At 40.7% G+C, this 20,344-nt stretch overlaps 1 long non-coding RNA gene across 1 annotated transcript in view; it reads left to right on the forward strand.

The window, feature by feature from the left end:
* Nucleotides 1-203: 203 nt before the first annotated feature.
* The window catches only part of LOC144323300 (uncharacterized), a 61,895-nt gene continuing 41,754 nt past the window's right edge, over nt 204-20,344 (forward strand). Inside the window, exon 1 of the long non-coding RNA XR_013388713.1 lies at nt 204-385. This is a non-coding gene — a long non-coding RNA (uncharacterized LOC144323300). The remainder of the gene's footprint in view (nt 386-20,344) is intronic.

The raw sequence follows: 20,344 nt of genomic DNA on the forward strand, positions 1-20,344 counted from the left end.
TTAATATAACTCTATAATATATTCAAGAGTTAAAAATGGACCAAAAGACCCAAATAGACACCTCAACAAAAAGATACAGAGCACATGAATAAGCATATGAAAAGATGCTCCAGTTTGTATGTCAACAGGGAAACACAGATTAAAACAATCCTGGGATGTTGTTGTTCGTTGCTCACATTCCATTTGCAACTGAAGCTTTCAGTTCCTCCATGTGTGAGCCTCTCTACAGGGCTCTCTGAATAACCTCCTGATAGGGCTGCTTGCTTTTCTCAGTACAGGTGTTGAGAGAGAGAGAGATCTAAGATGTAAGCCAGTGTTTTCGTAACTTAATCTTGGAAGGACATCTCATTACTTCTGCCCCAATCTATTGATTGGAAGTGAATCAGTAAGTCCAACCCAGTCTCAAGAGGCAGGGGTTCACAAGAGAATGGCTACCATGGGCAGGATCGTTGATGGCCATCTTAGGCGCTGCCTCCACAATGTGCCAAAGTCACCTGATGTTGATAGGAAGTCAGGCCACACAGACCCGTTGTTCTCTTTTCTTGAAGGAAAATAACTTCTGAGTTTCTACTCTGCACAACTGGTTAGATTATAATGTCATTTATGAAGCAAGAGAACACTGGTGAAGACTGGGTCTGAGGAAAGAGACCGTGAGTTCAGTGATGGATATGGTTACGTTGGTTAAACTTGTGGTTAACTTGAGACTTCCAGCTGGAGATGCTGAGTTGGCAGTTTCTTACGTGTGATGGAGCTCAGAGGGAAGTTTCGAATGGAGATGCTCACTTGAGAGCATTTAAAGATATGGGCACGGATGAAGTCATGAGGGAGAAAATATAAAGTAAAATGAGGAAAGGAACAAATTCAAAGCCTTGAATGCCGAGATTAAAAGCCAAATAATAGGCAGTGATATAGCAAAGGACATTCAGGGGAATTAGTTCCAGAGGTAAAGAGAATGGAGGAGGTCTGGTGATACAGAAGCCCAGGAAGGGGTCGAATAACAGGAAAACAGAAAAATGCCCATTGGCTTCATGATGAAGGAGAGGGAGAGAAGCACAGATTGAGGTGAGATGAGGAAAGGCAGGTAAATGATCAGTGACACCGGCAATTTTTTAAGGCTTTGTAAAGGAAGGGAAAAATATAATGATCAAAAGGGAAGGAGAGTCCAAAGATGGTGATTTCTTTTCAAGATGAAAGTGAATATGTTTAAATGATGGTGGGAAGGGTGTAATAGAAAGAAATGAAAAGACCAAGAAGTCAAAACACAAGAAATAGCCTGAGGTTCTAGAAAAAATGTGTGAGATGGGGGAGGTATGACACAAATGGAGGGTTCATGTCCCGAACTGAAGGGAAGCAGAGGAGAGGAAAAGTGAGGCTGCAGAAAGGAGTGAAGATTCGATAGCAGAGAAGCAAAGTCTTTCTTGGCCTGTTGGTTTTATTTCGCCGTGAATGTGGGAAAGAGGTCAGGTGTATGCGTGCCTGAACGTGGCGTGTGCGTAGACTGACAATGAAGAGAACACGCAAGTCAGGCAGTAGTTGGTGGGACTTCGAGTAAGCTGGCACAGGAGGAAAGAACAATATTTTTTATAGGTGTAGCCAGATCATTTGGAGAAAGTTAATTCCAGGCCAGACTGTGAAACTGGAACGTAGGCCATTCCGCTCTCCCTTCCAACCCTTTCTCCTTCGTCAGTGCTTTTATGCCTCTCTTGCTCCTCTGATCAGAATGAATGGGGTGTAAAAAATGAAGCTCACCTGTATGCGAGGGACTTGAGTGATAGTATCTCTCGGGAGGGTTTGCATTTAAAAGAAGATGAAGATGCCTGGGGCGCCCGGGTGGCTCAGTGGGTTAAGCATCTACCTTCAGCTCAGGTCATGATCCCAGGGTTCTGGGCGTGTGTCCTGCACCGGGCTCCCTGCGCAGTGGGGAGTCTGCTTCTCCCTCACTCTCTCCCCCTGCTTATGCTGTGTTTCTTTGTCAAATAAATAAATAAAATCTTAAAAAAAGAGAAAAGTCCAAAGAGGGTAGTGCTCTCGGTTTAAACCAGGAGAGTGAAGTGCTAATAAAGCAACAGAATTTGAAGCAGATTTTGGAGTAAACAGCTCTACCACTTGCACGCGATACAATTTATCTGGGCCTCAACTTTCTCAGCTGTAGAATGTGGATAGTAGTTAATTTAAAAGGTTTTGTAGAGGTACAACATGATGTATACCAAGTTCCTGACACTCAGCCACTCTTATTTTTCTCCTTCTTATTACTGAGGTCTAGTTGACATTCAGTGTTGTGTTCGTGCAGGTATACGACATGGTGACTCAGCAATTCTCTACCTTACTCAATGCTCACCGTGGTAGGTGTAGCCACGATGAGTCACCACACAAGGTTATTACAGGTAGTAACTATGTTCCCTATGCTGTACTTTTCATGCCTGTGACTTCCTTGTTTTATAACTGAAATGTGTTCCTCTGAATCCCCTTTATCTATTTCACCCACCCCCCATGCCCCTCTTCTTTGGGAACTGCCAGTTTAATCCCTGTATGTATGAGTCTGTTTCCATTTTGTTTGTTTTGTTTTTTAAGATTCCACACTTAAGTCGAATCATATGGTATTTATCCTTTGCTGACTTGTTACTTCACTTAGCATTATACCATGTAGGTCCCTCCATGTTGGCACACAAGGCAAGATCTCATTCTTTGTTATGGCTGCATAATATTCCATTGTGTATATAAGCACCGTATCCTTTTTATCCATTCATCTCTCCAGGGACACTTAGTTTGCTTCTATATCTTGGCTATTGTACATAATACTGCAGTAAACATGGCGGTCCACATAGCTTTTCAAATACACATTTTTTGCTTATTTGGGTAAATAGTAGTAGAATTACTGGATCACAGGGTGGTTCCATTTTTAATATTTGAGGAAACTCCATACTGTTTCCACAGTGGCAGTGCCAATTTGCATTCCTACCATCAGTGTACGAGGGTTCCCTTTTCTCCACATCCTCGCCAACACTTATAATTTCTTGTCTTTTTGATATTAGTCATTCTGACTGGTGTAAGGTGATATCCCATTGTGGTTTTAATTTGTATTTTCCTGATGATTAGTAATGTTGATTCAATCACTACTGTTACACTCAAGAAAAATAGTAGTACTTACCATTAGTACCAGGACTACAATTATCATTGTGGTTATTAGTATTAATGTTGTAATTATGGTTTTTTAAGATTTTATTTTTTTACTTATTTATTCATTCCTTCATTCATGAGAGACACACAGAGAGAGGCAGAGACACAGGCAGAGAGGGAAGCAGGCTCCCTGTGGGGAGCCTGATACAGGACTCGATCCTGGGACTCCAGGATCATGACCTGAGCCAAAGGCAGATGCTCAACCCCTGAGCCACCCAGGCATCCCTCTGGGATGTATTCTTAGAGAAGTGTATCTCCTGTTCCTTCTTGTTTTGCTCCTTGGAATGCATATGTGATGACCAGACCTCTATCTTGAATTCTAAGGACCATGATGGCTCACTTTAGGGATGGAGGAACAAAAGCTCCAAGCAGCCTGGGGTCCAAGAGACTGCAAAGTGATGGGGCCAGCTCTTAATTGCCTATGTACACAAAATTATGTGATATTGTACATTGTTATGTTTTTTAAGTAACTGACTTAAAAAATAAGTGTAACCAATCCTTCATTAAAATTAACATATCAACTAGGAACTAAAATTCTGCTTTTGTAAAGTTTCAGATTGGTTATACATTTCTGTGTTTTTATTTCCACTCAAAAGACTATCATTTTTAGATGGCAGATTGTTTTTCTTCTAAAGGACATTGTGATAATTATTTGATAAAAGCAAATAGAGAACTCATTATAGTTCTACGTAAAGAAGTAAAATATGAGTTTCTTGCCCTGAGCCTCCTTAAACATGGAATTAACTGCCTGGTTCCCCACTCTGAATCTTCCAGTCTCTGAGTTAAGTTCTTCGTGAGATCTCACTCATTCAATCCTCCCAAGAGTTCTTTGAAGGAGGTGTTATTTCAGCCCCATCGTACAGCTCATAGAGGTGAAATAATTGACTAATGCCTCCCAGCTAGAACTTGAAGGACTCAGGCTTTTAGCCCAGGCAGTCTGACTCCACAGCTTAATATCCAACCCCGCTCTCCCACTCGGTAGGTATGGGTAGTCCTAGAAATTCTGTGATTGGGGCTCGTTCACAGCAGAAAAAAATATAAGTAGAGACAAGCAAGGAAATGACTTGGCACGAGACGTTCTTGTGGACCTATTCCTTAGATCTTCTTGGATTTTCTTCCTTGGTCCTGAGATACTTATAGACTGGATTCTTATTTTGCCCTCCATGACTGAATTTTCTATTCCTTAGCTCAAAGTGTCTTCTGTAACCAGGCTCTGCATAGTCAGGCACTTGGGACCTGAACATAATTTGGACCGTTTGTTGTCCATGACTATCTTCTTTCCATTCTCTGTGTGCTACTCCATTTTCAGTTGTGACTTAGATTTGTTTCTTGCCTCTCTCTCTCTCTCTCTCTTTTTCCTCTCTCTCTCTGGAAAGGCCAGTCTCTGGCTTGGAACCTTTCTTCCAATTCCATGCTTAGCTGGAGTTTTGGGTCTGACTTGATCTTATTTCCAAACCTAAATTCTAGAAACTTAGAACTGAGAACACCAAATTTGGTGGACAGTTTGATTCTACAACAGAAATATGATTAACTTTGGCATTGTTGGTTACAGTGTAGACAGACAATCCTTTGGCTGGATCATTTACTCCTTTATTCACCAGACATTCATTAAGCACCGGCTTCTTGCTATGTGCTGAAATAAAACCATGAATGAGTTGGTTCCTGTGCTTACGGAATCGTCACACCAGTAAACAGTGGTTGCAATAGCAAAGGATCCTAATAATAGTAAACAAGTTACAAAACTCCCACAATCAGGCTAGAACAAGGGAATAATCAACTGCTTGTGGCCAGTGAAGCTTGAGCTGAGTGTCATTCCCCAGGTTGGCAAGGGGAGGTGGGATGTTAGAACAAAGGCACAGAAGCATAACAGAAAGTTTAGGATAGGACAAAGGGAATAGTCGGAGACGGAATGGAAGAGAAGTTTAGAGTTACATCAGGAAACGCCTCATGTGCCATGCAGACGAGTTTGGGCTTTGAAGGGATTTAGGCAATCCAATGAAATGATGAGATTTGCCAGGTTTACCCACTCCTCCAGGCTTCTGCACATCAATGTGCCACCAGGCTGGTGCACACAGAGAAGTGATTAATGAGCTCTGTGACCACCCAGAAAACATTCCTGGCAGCTGCAGGCCCCAAGATACATCTAGGAATCTGCTTCTCTGGCAACGTTTAAGTCAGAAATAAGCCTATTTTTTTAAAGAGTTTTTCTGCTGCTTCAGTCACATCTCTTTTTGTCTGCCCTATCATAGCTGCTGGTTGCTCCTTCTTTCTATTGATTATTTTCAGAGATTAACATAAAGATTAATTGATACAAAGAAGGCTTGCATTTCCCCGGTTTTGAGGTAAGCTGAGATTGATCGTGCAAATGCAAAAATAATTTGGAAAGGCTATACCAATTCCTATTAGCAAGAAGTGTGATAACTTGTTGTTACCCTGTGAAATAATAATACTTCATTAAAATGGAAAATGACCATATATACATGAGAATGCCATGTTGACAGGTCTTAAGATTCCTTTAGCCTAGTCCTCACTGTCTGATGACACCAGCAGGGGACATTTGTAGAGAGGTCCTGGACCTGCCCTCGCTGACTCCAAACTCTTCCCATCCTTAAGGTTGGTGATAAAGCCAATTATACTTGATAAACCTAACAGCTCCACTTCCATAAGTATTTAACTTCGCTTGTCATTTTGCATCTTGCATTGAAATATGTAGCAGATTCACACCAGGAATTTATCAGGACAGTGTTATTTATTAATATGAGGGTCCTTTGGAGCACATAGGAAGTATCCAAGTCTAACTTTTGAAAGATGGAGAAATGGTGTGGTCCTGAAAACATGGTGACAGTATAATACTCTGCTCATTTGGGGCTTTCTAATCTAGCCTCAGGGATCGGCTTCGTGTTTCTATCTTTTTTTTAACATGACAGTAGTGTTCACCTCCCATGTTACAGTGATTGAAATTCCCAATACCTCAACTCAAGCCAAAGAAATGATAAAAAGTGTACAAGCAAGAAAATAATGTTCCAGGGACAGGCTACACCTTTTTGCTTGATGTAACAACACATAGAAGTGAGTATCAAGGCAAGGATTATCTCCTGGATTTTTTTTTTAAATAAATGCAGAGGTGGTTACAAGAAGAAATGAAATGTTGACTAGCAGAAGCAGCAGGGAGGTTTTCGTATTGGATAGTAACAAGTTGAGACATTTTGGATGTCTTCTTGCAGACCAGTAACTGGAAATTAAATAAATATTTCTGGTATAAAGGACAGGCACCTGCTTGCAGCTTTGTGTTCTATTATTCCTGCTTTTCTCCTTTGATGCCTGATTTCCATGTGCTTAGAATAATTCATGAGAATTACTTTAACATTTCAGGAAAAAAAGTAATGAGTAAGAGCTTGCTGCCTAGAAAAATATTACACAGCTGATTTCTGACATTACAAAGAAACTTGGAAATCCTTCTGCCTTCATTATCTGCAATAGACCTGGTGTCAAAAGAAAGCAACAATTTTAGAATCAGGAGTCCGGGCCACAAGACCTCGCTTCCACTGCTAGCTCACTGTGTATCCTTGGACAAATTCATTGACCTCTCTGAAACTCAGCCGTGTGGTCTAAAAAAGATGACAGAGGGCTTTGATAATCAGGAAGAGCTTGCTGGCTTTAATGCTCTGTGATAATGCATTATGTGTTAGATTAAATGCAAATGAACTGAGAAAAAGAAAGGCAGAAATGAAGGGGACCATCATTACTGCTCTTGGATGTATGTGGAGTCACACCAGAAAAACTGGAGTTGTTTTTTGCCCCACACCCTAGACTGGAATGAGCAACCATGCATTTAAAACTGAAACTTTGGAACATAGTAAAGCTCGAGAAGGAACCAAGCCACAGCCTTGGGGGTGGCAGAGGTAACCCATGGTTCCAGTGTATCCGGCGCGCAGGGAGGGAGAGTATGACTCACAAGGCAAATGCTTTCCTTCATCCCACAGACCGCTGTTCTTACTAATATTCCAGATCAGTGGGAGACCACTCTGTCTGCCTGGAGAGCCAAGGCACTTTCTGGGCTGGGAAGGAGTAAGGATCTAAAATGAATGCTTGGGGAATGAAAGGAAAATACATCCTCTAAGGGCCTGGAACGTGGGTCTCCGAAGAGGTCCAAGGATAGGATTCAGGTTCTAAACAAATTTTCTTTCATTTTGTCTTTATTGCATTGAAAACCATCTTTTGGACAAACTATTGTCAAGTGATTCAGGCCCACTTATTAAAGTATTTATTACAGCAACTGTGCAGTAGCTTGAGATGCTACCGTAGACAGTACTTGTCATTGTTGCCATGTTATGATGTCCAGAGTAATTTTTCTTTGATAAACATTAAGAAATAATGTATCCTATCATGATGACTATAAATATCTCTTCACAGACTTCTCACAGAAGGCACAGCTCAAGTTAGAAAATGTCAAAGAAAAAAATGGTACGATGAAACTTACAGATGTTTTGCTTTTACTTCCATTGCCAAAAGTTTTGGGACATAAACAGTGCTTCTTGAGTAGTTATATTCTTGCCAAAAGAAGCATAAAGTCAGCTAAGCATGTTTCTAATGTATATTAAACAATGTGGGGTTCAAGAGAAGAAAGCTCAATTTGAAAATTTGGAACTTTACACTTTCATTTACAAGCATCACCCAATATAATCCTTATTTTTTTAAAGATTTTATTTATTTATTCATGAGAGAGAGGCAGAGACACAGGCAGAGGGAGAAGCAGGCTTCCTACGAGGAGCCCGACATGGGACTTGATCTCAGGACCCCGAGATCTCGACCTGAGCCAAAGGCAGACTCTCAACCACTGAGCCACCCAGGTGCCCCAATATAATCCTTATATTAGGTTATTTCACAGAACTTCAATCAAGAACTACTTGGACCCCAGAAAACAACTAGAACAAGAGAGACTATTTGGACACTTTCTTTTTCTTACTATGTTCATTTCTGTCCATTTGCTTTATTTCTCTCTCTCTGAAAATCAGCTTCCACCATTTTTCTGGTCTATGGGTTTACATGATAGGAAAATATGGCCCCCAACACACCTACACACCTATATTTTTTCATAACATGAATAAACTCAGCAACCCAGAAAGGATCTTTTTTTTTTTTTTTTTTTTTCCCTAAAGTACCAGTCTGAAAAATCCCAGGCAGGGATCCAACTGACCTAATTTGGGGCAGGTGTATATCCATAGGCTGATCAACCATGGCCAAAGTTAACGTCGTAGGAACACAGCTATTCGTACTGTCACCAGTGGATGAAAGGTACAATGTAAGCTCTTAAAAGGAATTGGTATTCCTTGGTATTAACACATAGAAATGTACTGTGCACCCTGGGCGTCCCAGTGCACATGTTCAGTGTTCTTCTCTACACACAACTGCAAGTGTGTCATGCTTAAAGTTCTCCAGCTTTCCCAGGTGAACTCTGGTTTTGGCCCAAAATCATACTTGCCCTGAATTCTGATAGAATGGCTGAGGCGGTAATTCTCTGTGGCCAAGCTTTATGAGTGCAGCCCTGTCCTGTTTTCTTCAGTCTCAATCACTTATTTACCTGCTTCTTTATAATATGTGATATATCCAAGAAAAACAATTTAATTATAATAAAACTTATATCTAGTTAAAAGAATGAAAAAGTTGCAATGTATATTGGCGGCTAATTCTTCACATATCCTGATGGAAAGGGATATGAGGTAAATTATAAGATGAGCAAACACCTTGGACATGCATTTGTTAACTGTGTTCTTTGGAAGTGAAGTGTACTCCCTGATTATTCCATCCACTGACTGGGAGGGTTTCCTGTGATAAGTGTTCTTCGGGAGCTGCAGTTGAGGTTGGAATTTGGGAAGATCTCTCCTAAATCACCTTTGTAATTCACTTTCCATCAGTGTCTATATTCGCTTGCTTTACTGGGTTTTCTGTGAACACAACTTCCATAAAATGTTCAATTATCTGTCAATTTCATCTGTGAGAATTCTATTTTTAAATAACCAATGAAAGAAATGTGTTGAATGTAACCTGTAGCCAGAACGGGGTCTTATGTTCTTGAATTCTACTTAAAACACCAGTGTTTAGGACTCTTCCCCTCCCTTTGTTTCTCAGTCATTTCTCATGAATGAAAAACAATAGGTTGGAAAAGGGAAGTCTGTGCCTTTGTTCTGCAATGAGCCCTCAACCCCTAACTGAATTCCAACTCTAGCTAAGTATACTTTACCAAGAGAATGTCATCAGTGTGTCCACCCCTGTAGTATTGGCGCTATGCAGGGGCATCTTAAGCTCTCTGGGACCTCTCAGATATTTTATTCCGATTTCTAGAACAGAGTTTCTTTATTTTAATTTCAGAATAGAGTGCAATGGAGGATCTGATTTTTGCAGTTCAAGCAAGGTAAAATATTATCTGATCCCCAGCTGGTCAAAGGCAGAGGTTAGCAATATCTACTACAGTCCTTGAGCTGCCTTCATGTGAGCCGCCTCAAACTGCACATCATCCCTTTTGTGAAAAACCTCTAATGAAGGCTGAATGAAGTAGCCAACATATTACAATATTCTGACATTTGTCACCAAGCCCCCTAAAAATCCTGGATACAAGATGGATAACCAACTGCTCTGCCACCACCAGGATATCAGTTCTTCTCCTGGTCTCAGCCAAGGGATCATCACCCTTCCACCCTCCCTTCATTCAGTCAGTGGGCAATGTCTGCACTTAAAATTCTTTCTTGGAAAAGCAAGTCATGTTGATTCATACCATGGAATACTGTTCGGCAATAAAAAGGAAGCACCGTAATGAAGACTTAACTCAGTGGCGCAAAAATATGGACGTCAAAAGCATCATGCTGAATGGGCCATGCAAGACATGGTCACACATGCTGCATGACTTCATTTATATTGATTAGAGGATCAGAAAAACCTTATCTATGGTAGAAGAAGTCAAAGGTGATTGTCTCGGAGTGGGAAATAGAGAACTTGCCCAAAAGGGACACAAGTTAATATGTCTTTGTTGGAGGAGGTCATCGAGAGGATGTGACTAGGGGCGCCTGGGTGGCTTAGTTGGGTAAGCATCTGCTTTCAGCTCAGGTCATGATCCCAGAGTCCTGGAATCCAGCCCCACACCAGGCTCCCTGCTCTGTGGGGATCCTGCTTCTCCCTCTCCTTCTGCTTGTTCCACCTGCTTGTGCTCTCTCACTGGCAAATGAATAAATAAAAAAATTTTTTTTTTTTTTAAAAAAAAAAAAGAGGATCTGACTGTCTGTTGACCCAAGGCCTGGACTAAAGCAATCAGAGGCTCCTCACGCCCTCCTCTGGCCCTTGGACTGTATGTTCTGGCAACTATTCCCACGTAATGAATTATTCCAAGGACACAGTCTTGAGAGAGTGACGTATTGTGGAGATCGCCTGGAGGGCTTATGTGATTGAACCCAGTTAAAGCCTTAATGTGAACTTCTAAAATTCTGGAGGGTAGGTGAAGAAGCTACTCATCCTGTGACCACCCAACACGAGCCTCATATGTAAGTTCATTCCTCTCACTTATTTAACCTGCCACCTACCTGTCTGATATGACCTGACTTTTTCTTTGGTCTCCCTTTGCCCTCTGCATACAGCGGACAGTTTACTTGGGGAACCTTAAAGCTGCAAACCGGCAATCCTGTTTTCGGTAGTTACTGCATTGATGCTTACAAATGTAAAAACTTATCAAACTGAATCCTTAAGATCTGTGCATCTTATTATACATAAATCACACTTCAGTGTAAGAAAAAATATTTTTTTTCAGTAGATATAACAAATCCTACTCAACGTAGCTACAGGGGAAAAAAAAGGAATTGATTATAGGGATTTGTGAGAATTGGGGGGAAGACAAGAGGAATGTGATAAGCATAAGGAATGAACTGGAACCAGAGATTCCAGTGCTCTCAGGACTTAGTTCCCCACTAAAGCTAATCTCAGCACATCTGCCTCATTTCCCTTCTGTACCTTCCCCTACTTCTCAGGTCCAGCTGACAGAAAATACAGATGACAGCAGTCCCCCAGTGTCACATCTTACAGGATAATTCAATCCATCAATTGTTCAGCAAATAGTTACTGATCTTGATTATTGATTGTCATAGTGTGTCAGGTACCCATTTAAGCCTTGGAGCTATTGCAGTGAACTGGCCAGACAAATCAACTGGAAGAGTGCCTTCTAACTGAGGGGAAAGGAGATTAGAAGTAAAAAAACAAAACAAAACAAACAACAACAACAACAAAAAACGCCAAAATAATATAATATTAGGTAGTAGTAAGGATACTACAGAAAAGGAAAAGAATAATGCATGCCATATTTCAGAGATAGAAGGACCAGTGGAGTTGGATGAGGAGGAGAATGATAAAAAATATAGTCAAGAAGGTAGGCAGGTGCTGTCCTGGAGAGCCATAAAGACATGGGTTTGTATTGGCTGTATTTTAATAGCAATGGCAAATCATGGTGGGATTTTAATCATTGGAAAAATAGGTTCTGATTTACGTTTATATTTTTATATTTAATTTATTTTTTTAAAGATTGTATTTAATTATTCATGAGAGACACAGAGAGAGAGGCAGAGACACAGGCAGAGGGAGAAGCAGGCTCCCTGTGGGGAGCCCGATGCAGGACTCGATCCCAGGACTCTGGGATCATGCCCTGAGCAGAAGGCAGATGCTCATCCACTGAGCTACTCAGGCGCCCCTATATTTTTAAATCAAAGACAATAGACTCTGATTAGGTAATTCTGATATTTCTTTCTTAAATTTGTATGTTTCTATGGAAAAGATTTATTTGTCCAGTCTGGATCAGGTGTCTACCCCTTAGTTCAATGGTTGTAGCCATTGAGTAGGATCATTTTATAGAATCATGGTAGGTCCTGTTCAACCATATGTTTACAGGAAAGAAGAATTTTGAGAAAGGTGTGGTAGGCAGACAAACCTATAAATATGCTCATTCTTAGTCCCAATATAAAAACTAAAGTTCTCTGGTTGTTTATTATTATTATTCTTATTATTATTATTATACTGCCAAGTAGAGATGTGACATAAATTGGAAAGGCTTCAAGGAATCCGTGCTTTAGAAATATGAGAAAGTGGTCTGTGCCTTGGTCTGTGGTTTATGCCTCTGTCTACATCATCTACTCCAGAAATGTAGATATTTCATTTAATATTTTGAAGGAGGTCTTAGACGAATTGGCAGATGTGCCATTTTCCTTCAGCATAAACTGGATGGAATGACTGATGTCTCCAAGTGCAGATAATTCCTAACTTTCTTCCTTCCCAGTTTACCAGAGGGAATGGGATCGGGTCTATACTGCTACGTCCACAATGAATAGCATATAGTAGGTACTCAGCATATATGTTGAATACGTAAGTTGTAATGCCACCAAAAATGCATTCCTATTAAATGTTCTGTTCTGGAAACTTCAAGGAAGTTGATGTCTCTGAATTGTTAAAAAAGAAAAATACAGTGTCTTTGACTGAAAGAAAAATGTTGGGACATTATGGTTAAGTAGAACATTTGAAATGTTTGGCAGCACATCTGGGGTTTTTTGTTGGCTGAAGATAGAAGCTCTACACATCATCATAGTTCATTGCAATAATTATCTTAACTATTCTCTGCCGTATCCCAAGGTCTAAGAGAAGCTCTGCTATGTAGTGGGTACTTAATAAATATTCACTAAATTAATTATTATGAATATATCAGAATGTATGGACATCAAAGATTTTTAAAAATAATCTTGAAATAAGCCTTGTCTACTGCTGTGATGTTGTCACCTTCATGAAAAATAGAATTTCTTCAAGCATTTTCTAAGAAATGGAAATAATATAAATTTCTTTTTCATCATGTGCAAAAATCTACGATTTTCTGAAAGACAAATCTCAAATGCCTTCATTGACCCTGACAAAGAAGTTACACTTTCATTGAGGATTAAAGAAAGTCTGTTCTAAGCAGGTTGACAGGCAAGGGCTCATTACTGACCTGGATTATTTGGTGGATCATTGTAGCCATGGGAATCTGGTAATATTCTGTTTTGCCGCCTTGCAGTGACTGGAGTGCTTTTGCCGAGGGCCTGTAATCTCTTTTGACCAAGATGTTCCAATAGAAAAAGTAGAGGCAGGGTGCTCTGAGCTGTCTCATATCAAAATAAATCCTTCTGTAGAGTGCAGGTTCTAAAGCAACAAAAGAAATTGTAGCAAGAATTTCTGTGCATGAGTTTTACACATTTCGGAGGCACCTGTCAATAGCTTTCAAAGGATTCTCAATGATCCCTTGATGCCAGAGTGTTAGGAACCACTGTTAACCCAACATTCAACTCACAGATGAACTGTTCTGTGGGAGTCTTTTATTTTTTTTTATTTTTAAAATTTATTTATTTATTTATTTATTTATTTATTTATTTATTTATTTATTTATTTATTTATTTATGGGAGTCTTTTAAAAGAGGGTGCAGGAGGAGCAGAAGTGAGCTTTGGGCCACGTGCCCTGCCAGCACCTGACACGCATTATCACTGTCATCCTCCCTCTGTCTCCCTCTTTCCGTGTGCACGTACTCAAGGTTGACACGATTCAGTTGTGAACGGGGCTAAAGGTTCAGTCGGGCCTGCACAGCTGATTCAACCCACACCCCAGCCCCTGCCGTAACCTCCTACACTCCAGGTCACCACGCATCCATGCCCTACACTCCATGCCCCTGCGCCAGACACCACCCTAGGACCTTGAAGCCCAAGAAAAATTATTCAAATTAGTCCATCTGCAGACAGTCAGTGAAACCTCACCCTCCTGTCTTCCCTTATGAAAGCTGCTCTCTCTTCCCCTCGTCTAGGGGAACAACCCCCTGTGCTGTCTTGTGGGGTTGGAAGGAATTTGGTGGTGGGACACGTCATCAGGTGGTGTCCCACCACCAAAAGGTTCTGTAAATCTTATAGGACAGCCTCAATCCTGAGAAATAAACAGCCTGGGTTCTGCTCTGCAGAGGAGGAAACTGAGCCTCAGAGAAGTTGAAATAGTGCAAATGTAGCACTCTGTTCATTGGTGGAGCCCGCATCACAATCCACCTCGGTCCCTTATCCTACTGCACTTGGCCCTGAGAACGAGCTTTCAACTTATAAACTCAAATAACCTCCAAAGATGATACATATTTCAATGACTGTCCTAGATTCCTTAGATCTTCAAACACAGAGAGAGGGGGGACCTGATATTTGGTTAAGAAAAAGTGACTGTCAAACTGCGAATATCAATATCATCACAAGTGATAATACACCTTCATTAACAATGAGATAAGCTTACCCGTATCACTCTAACATTTGTCATTAATTAAGGTTTCAATTATTTTTCCCTTTATGAGATAAAAAGAGGAAAACTAAAAGCTATGGAAAGGTTTCGCTAACAAAATATACACCCCAGCCACGCAGAGGTGTGCTCGAGCCAGCACTTTCAAGTTGGAACCTACTGTTAACCTATTGCCTTCAAATTGTTTAGGGAATTTTCAAGGCAGCTGTTATACAGTTAGAAACTTGGTATGATTTGCAGGCATTTTAAAGGGTCACTTATGCGATTTCAGAACCATTCATCTCTGAATTGTTTTCCAAATTCTATGTTGTGCTACTCACAACTTCCCATAATTTTATATTTTTGAAATGTTCTGCTAAAAACTTACATCAAAGAATGTTTTAAAACATCATATCCACATAGCGTTACCACTATCTGAATGATAAGAAATGGAATTCCACTCTGAATTACAAAGTAGAAAGTATTTGATTTAACCTCACCAAATTACTATGTAAAGTGATAATCAAGAAACATATGTGCCTTAACGACAGAGAACAATAGGGATGTACAGTGAGCCTTGGGGACACCACCTAATCTTTTGTGCCTTAGTGCCATTACCTGCAAGACTGAAAACCGCACTTTTGTGTTGAGAGAAAAAAGCGACATTTTGAAAGAGAAGTGCTTCAAAGGACAACACACTGCCCCACAGCAGGGACTTACTATAAGGTGCATTCACTGATTTCTGTGATTGTAGTTCACACTTTAAGGTTTGTTTTTTTTTAAGATTTATTTATTTATATTAAGATTTATTTATTTATAGAGAAAGAGTGAGGATGGCAGAGGGATAAAACCTTCCAGCAGACTCCTGCTGAGCGCAGAGGTGGCTGGATGGCAGGACCCAGGAGATCATGACCTGAGCAGAAAGCAAGAGTCGGACGCTTAACTGGCTGAGCCACCCAGGCGCCCCTAAGTTTCAATTCATTTCTTGTCTACTGCCTACATTTCTCACAGAAGCACAAGAGGTTGTACACTTTCTGCAGTCAGGCATGGAGCTTCCCCCTGCACCCAACCCGGTCTGTGGCACAAAGGAGCCACTCAATAGACATTTCTACAATAAAGGGATGAATCCACACTTAACGACCCAGAATAGATTGATGGAAATACAGGAGTAGGTGCACAGAAGAGACTTTTATAGTTTGCGTGAAAAAATTTAATGATGTCCTTCATGACACTGAGGACCATCTGCTTCCTTTCAAAGAGAGAGAGGGTAAGGTTTGACCCGGAGCAGGAGGGAAGAATGAACATAGGACGTGCCTGGTCAATAGGGTAAGTTGACATTGGTCAGTTCTCCCTCAGAAGCAGCCATACCTAGTGGAGAGATAAATGAGGCCCTGTTGGTAGTGGCCCAGGGTTTCCAGAATCCATAGCCACTGCTCCCCCCTCCACACACTCTTCACATCCCTGACTCCTCTGCCCCATTCGCCACTGCCAACCACCACTTCTAGACTCTGAAAGGTCATAATGGAAAATTTTTGTTCCACGACCTACCTTCTGCTTATGCATCTTTGCCCCTCACAAAGGATCCTCATGAAAACCAGTTTTCCATTTCAACTTATGAGATACGGTTGCTCTCGAAAGCCAGACTGCTCTTGTGTCCTTCCCTAAGGTGTTTTCTCAGCAAGAGAAGTCTGTGTATGTGGATGTTAACGACTAACTCAACTTCTTAAAGGCTATGTCCATCTGTCACATAAGAAGAACAGCCTCCTTTCAAGAGTGCTAAAGAAACCGAGGGGAAGGGTAGGGACAATGGGCAGCTATTAAAAAAAAAAAAAGGTGAAAGGCTGCTGGTGAGTATAACTGATAAAAGCAATTAATTAAGCATTAAGTGTAGAGTAGGGACTGTATGGCATGGCATAAATTATAGCCACACTTCATGCTTCTTTGTCCCTAGACCTTGACATATAAAACCCCGTGGCTTTCCAAATCAATAAATTCAGCCCTGTTTATGGTAGCCTCTTTCCTTGGGGATGCAGCAGGTGTCTCTCCACGTGATTCCACTGCATGAATATTATGAAAGTTATGTCACAAGTCGCTGACATGAGCTGTAGCCATTAGTGGGGGGGGGGGGAGATGAGGGGCAAGGGTGTGGAGGACTAGGATTTGAGCAATTAAGAATGAAGAAAGGGGTTATTTATTTAAAGCTCCTCTATCTTTCTTCACTAAAGCATCTTAAAGTTTATCAGCAAAAACCATCTCTCTGCCTGGTCTTTCACACAGCAATTAGAGCAATTTCTTAATCTCAGGAGGATGCCAGTATCTTCCAAGGCAATAAAACCTGTTCTAGAATAATGTTATGGGCTTGCAAAATACTTTTTCGAAGCCTTCTTAACAATGCTGCCTCAAGAAGTTTCTACTTTAGAGATGATATCATATCCCACATATTTGACATATTTAAGGAGAGCAGGGATTTAAAGTCCAATTTATTTCTAGTAAAGACAAAACGGGAAGTGTGTTCCATAGTGATTGAAAGGCAGCCACGAAAATAGGCTTGTGTCAGGCCTTTTTGTTGTTAGTAGAAGCCATAAAGCCCCAGAAAAAAAAAAAAAAAAAAAAAGATATATGATCTTAAATCTGAGTAGGACCAAATAAACTTGATGGCTTTTTCTGAGTAAGAGGTGGGTGGATGGCCTAGAAACCTGTGTTGTGTGACGTCGGTGACATGGATCATACCAATTTAATTGGTACAAAGATTGAAATGGTTGTACAAAATTATTCCTCTGGGGCTATTTTACTGCCAAGATGGTACAGATTTACACTCAGACAGGTAAAACTTCTCGAAAAGGGCAATTTCTAGCCTGAACACAAAGTCCGAAAAGAGTTAAGAAAGAATGAATTCATGCAAACTTACAGTTGACAGTTTCAAAAAATGCATCTATCAAACAGAGGATAAAGTAGCCCTTCCTAATTGGGCACAAATTCTGTAAACCTCTCATGCACGGATCCAATTCGGTCAGTTGCCGAAATGCAAGATTATATAAAAATAGAAAAGAGATCTTAAAGCAATTGCATTCCCCGAGGTCGTTTGGTGTCTCTGAAGGTAAGCTGGGTCCACTCATTTTGCATAGGTTCCGAGGAGTCTATGGAAGGGATATGAGAGATTAACGACACTATAATCCAACATTATAGGGTTTGCCAACCGTGTTTCATTCATTATCCACTAAATTAGCGAGGCAAGGTGCTGCTAACAAGCAGCAAGACAATGCAAAGGAGATAAAAACGTGAGCAGTGCTAGCCGTTCACTAATCACTCTAAAAAAGAAATCTGTAAAATAATAAAAAAATAAAATAAAATAAAATAAAATAAAATAAAATAAAATAAAATAAAATAAAAAGAAATCTGTCACTACACAGGTCAACGCAAACCATGTGGCACTGAGATTCTTTGTCAAAGAGCCCTCAAATGAGTGAAGACACAGAACATTTTTAGGGCTATTTCCCATGGAAATTGCAGAGATGCTTTCTTGAGTCATGTACAGGGAAGCTATGACACTCTGGTCCCCCTGGGATGGTTCCCCTTTTATCAGCACCAATCAATTCCTAATGCTCTGTTTCACTTCCCTCCCAAAGCAGCTCTCTGAGGCATTAAGTACTGCCCTTGTGTGAAAGATGAGGTCGTGAAGTGTTCAGAGAAGCCAAGGACCAGGGGTCCCTGGGCAGCAGGTAGGGAGCTAGGACCCAAGTCCTCTCCAGGCCTGGAGAAGGTGCTCTGAAGCAGGGCTTCTGCAGTTATCCATTGTGGAAGACCTTCCAAACTTCCAATTTGTTACTTTTGTGATGAAGCATTCGTAAAAAGAAAAATTACTAGGAAAATGAAATTAAAAAAAACAAAAAAGAAGGTGCAGCACACAGATTCAACCGTTTTGGGATTAGGGTCAAAGGTATAAAGTCACTCTGTCAAATGGCCACCTTCGATTACCTCACAGACGGGAAACGAATGGTTGCTCGGCCCACACTGGCCCACCGTCCACCCTTTGAATGGCATTGTTTCTCTTCTGTCTCTTCTTCAGCTTTTTAAGAAACATGTCCTTGAGCTGTATTTCCTTCTCTTGCTGCCGTCCCATTTTGTTTCTCCTCCTCAAAGTCAAACGTTTGGAAGAAGTACTTGGACTACTTACCACCTCCTATTACTCTTAAACCAAATACATTTTCTAGTTTTCACTGTTTCATTTTCCTAAAACTGCCATAACTAAAATTATCAACTACCTCTTTACTACAAAATACAGTGGATACATCTCAGACCTTCCCTTTCTTACTATTCCTGAAATATTTGATTTTTTTTTTTTTTTTTTAATCAGAACCACTTTTCAAAACTGCCTGGAATAGAAAGAGCTCAAGGAAAAAGCAAAGCCTCTGATTGGTCTCCTGGGAACCACTTCCTCTTTTATTTTATTTTTTTAAAGATTTTATTTATTTATTCATGACACACACACACAGAGAGGGGCAGAGACAGAGGGAGAAGCAGACCCCATGCAGGGAGCCCGACGTGGGACTCGATCCCGGGTCTCCAGGATCAGGCCCTGGGCGGAAGGCGGCGCTAAACCACTGAGCCACCGGGGCTGCCCCCACTTCTCCTTTTAGATTTTCTTACAGTTTCCCCCAAATCTATTTCACAAAGACTTCTGAATTGTTTATAAACATAAGACACCTTTCTAAGCATTTGGCCAGTGCCAATGTACCTAGTCTTTGCAATCACTTCATGAAATAGGTATTGCTATTGTGGTCATTTTAGGGTGGAAGGAATTAAGACTTCATTTGGAGCTTTTTAAAAATACTTTTCTTGTTGCAGTCTAGACTATGATTCTCTGAACCTGCCAAACACCTTCCATCTGGGGAGCTCCCTTCGCTGCCCGTCTGGGTGGGACCTACTGTCTGCTTTATCTGGTGTCATCCTCTTTCTTGATTTTTCCATCTCCTTTATTTTTTTTTTAAGAAAGGGCACATGGGAAGTGAAAATTCTATGACTCTTTCCATATCTAAAAACATCTCTATTCTGCTTATTTACTGGAGTGATGTTTTGGCTAGAAATATAATTTTGGCTTGAGAGAAGAATTCCTTTAGAAATTCTAAAGCATTGTTGTAAGCCTTCCTAAAGCTGTTGTTGCTGATGATAAGTCTGATAATGGTCTGTTTCTCATCCCATGGTATGTGATATGCTTTTTCTATTCTGGAATCTTTTAATTGTTTTGGTGTTTTGAAATTTTGTATGAAAGGTCTAATGTAGGCAGGATTATAAGATGTCTCCCAAGATTTTCTACCTCTGTGATCTCAATGCCCTACATAATTCCAGGGTCTATGAATGTGATGAGTTTTACTCCCATTAATGGGGTTATATTTATGGCACGGTTGACCTTAAGATAGGGAGACTTTGGGGCACTCGAATTAATTACATGAGCCCTTTGGAAACAAAGAGCATTTTTGCTGGTTACAGAAGAGGAAGCCAGAGATCGAAGCACAAAAATGGTTCAATACTCCGTTGCTGGCTTGAAGATGGAGAAGGTCACTGGTAAGGAATTCAGGCGGCCTCTAGATGTGGGAGTGGCCCCAGCTCAGTCAGTAAGGAAATGGGGATCTCAGTCCTCCAACTACAAGGAACTGAATCCTGTCAACGAGAATGAGCTTGGAAGCAGACTTTTCCCAAGAACATCCAGATGAGGACTCAAGTTGGTGGACACTTTGATCCCAAGCCTAGTGATAGAGTAGAGAACCCAAAATGCATCTTATATGAGATTATGAAAATTTTTGGTCTTTCATGGTTTTCTCACATGTCTGGCAATCCTTTAAAATGGTATGTTACAGGAGAACAGAGACTGTT

Source organism: Canis aureus, chromosome 11, assembly GCF_053574225.1.
Source record: "Canis aureus isolate CA01 chromosome 11, VMU_Caureus_v.1.0, whole genome shotgun sequence".
Classification (NCBI taxonomy): domain Eukaryota; kingdom Metazoa; phylum Chordata; class Mammalia; order Carnivora; family Canidae; genus Canis; species Canis aureus.